This window comes from Galeopterus variegatus, unplaced genomic scaffold (assembly GCF_000696425.1).
Source record: "Galeopterus variegatus unplaced genomic scaffold, G_variegatus-3.0.2 Scaffold2373, whole genome shotgun sequence".
Classification (NCBI taxonomy): domain Eukaryota; kingdom Metazoa; phylum Chordata; class Mammalia; order Dermoptera; family Cynocephalidae; genus Galeopterus; species Galeopterus variegatus.
In genome coordinates, this window is record NW_007728484.1 from 168,479 (window position 1) to 170,848 (window position 2,370).

At 32.4% G+C, this 2,370-nt stretch overlaps 1 protein-coding gene across 1 annotated transcript in view; it reads right to left on the minus strand.

Annotated features, from left to right (window-relative positions):
• LOC103597636 (small subunit processome component 20 homolog) overlaps positions 1-2,370 on the minus strand; it is a 94,753-nt gene that overhangs the window by 48,398 nt on the left and 43,985 nt on the right.

The window sequence follows — 2,370 nt, forward strand, 5'->3', positions numbered from 1 at the left end:
AGGTAAATCTAATAAAGGAAAAATGAAAATGAGAATAAGACTATTAAAAGGAAATAACAGAATACAACTATCAGCAAAACAAGGAAACTAAAAAGATTTTGATTAAATAGCTAATTTTCTGGAAAAAACTAATAAATAAGCAAAAGAAACTTAAAAAATCCTGAATAGACCAACAATCATTGGAACACGTGGAGCTCATTTAGTTTTACAGACAAATCTTTAAAATTTTCAATAAAAAAATAATTTCCATGCTATAGTTTTATAGCAGACAGAAAGAAGGATGAAACAGTCCTTTTACATTTGTGAAGGTGGTATGACTGTGATATTGACATGGGTTAATGAACAAAAATAAAACTACATACCAATCTTGCTTAAATATAAAACACAACATTTCTAAATACAATATCCAGTGCTGCATTAAAATCAAATAAAGATTATCACAGGAAATGCAAGAGTCATTAGTGAAATATATTAGATTAGTGATACAGATCAATGGCTCAGTATAAAGTTAATATGATCATTTTAATAGTGGCTCAGTGTGCATTCCAATAAAATTCAAAATTCTAAATAACCTAATAAAACAATCTACTTTCTTAATATAATAAAACTTATTGACTTAACATTCAAAATTCAAAGACAGTGGTTTTCAATTTTCTTGATATTAGGACCCCTTTAGACTATTAAAAATTATTGAGATTGCCAAAGAGCTTTTGTGTATGTGAGTTTTACCTACTGGTAGTTACTGTATTAGAAATTAAAACTAAAGAGATTTAAAAAAAAATTGTTATATTAGTTTATTTAAAAATAATAATAAACTTAATACATTTTAACATAAATAACATATTTTAATAAAAAATTATAATTTTTAACCCCCCCAATGCTGAAAATTAGTGAGACTAAGTAGTATTGTTTTATTTATTTTTTTGTCTGGCTTAGTAGAAAATAACTGAATTCTCATATCTGCTCCTGCATTCAATCGATTGCAATATCTTGGGATTGAAGAAAATCTAACCTCACACAGATGAGCTGGAGAAGGGAGAAATATCTTTAAAACTTTCAGATAATTGTGGATACTCCATTTTGATACTACACCAAACCTCAACAAGTGGTAGTTTATTAAAGGCTAGCTGCAATGTGGAATCTAAAACCCTACCAACAAACTTTGTGAACTCTGTTACATTAAAATCCATGCCTAATTGGCACTTTGAATGGGTTTTTCACTTTTACCTGGTTCTGTAACACACATAAGATATTCAAAAAACATTAGTTTACTGAGTTATGTAGAGATGCCAAATGCTGAAATATTTCACTGTAAACCAGAAAAAGAAATATGTTTATTAACACCTGTTAATATCACTACCCATCTCATCAGAAAAGTCTTTAAGCTGTCAAGTTCACAGGAGGAGATAAAAGTTTTCCAAAATCCTAATTTTTACTTGAGTGCTAGAATTTAGTCACTGGGAACAAACGCTGTCAGTTGTTTTCCTTGAAGTGGCAGGCTCACTGCATTCATGTTCAAGAAAATGCCTGTGAAATACTCAAGTTTGAAAAAAATTATAGTCCATCTTTCAAATGAAAATGGTGCTCTGTGAAAAAAAGTGGCTAGGTCAGCTTGAAACTCAAACACTCACAGAAGTGCCATTCCTTGAGATAAACCAGTGTATAGCAGAAGTATTGTATGCAGACTTCTCACTTTGTCATAGGGGATAGTAAAAAAGACATCTACCCAAGAGTCAAGAGCCATCAAGGACATAGCTTTTCAAAAAATATTCCAAGTATGTGGCAATGAAGAATGACTAGCACAGTTGGGTGCCACTGTCCTGATTCATGCTAAGGTGCCAAGAGTTTTACCCACCTTTGCTTTTGCCTTGTTGGTACAAATGTCAACACAGTGAAAAAAGATAATGTGTTAGCAGTATTATGAAAATTTTTGACTTGATAGACCTCATGAAAGCATCTCAGGGACCTCCCCACCAAGAACAAGCAGACCACACTTTAATATTGGCTGCTCTAGAGGCATTACTGTTCAATCCAGTAACAAGACCATGATAACAACTACCACTACCACCACAGCTATTTCCTCTAGGCTATGTAGGCAATGGGTAGATCAACAGACCAAAAAAAGTAGTTTACGTCATAAAAGAGAACATAAAATTAATTCAACCACTATGTATTGAGGGCCATGGAGTTTACCTTTAGCAGGAATAAGAAAGAGACCATGTTGGATGACGAGCCTTGTAAGAAAAATAAAATGAGGTAAGGGATTAGAGAGTGAGTAGGGAAGATGTCATATAAAGAAGTCAAGGACAGCATCTCTGATAATGGTCATTTCAGATGAGACCAAATGAAGAAGAGTTAGCAGTCATGTAT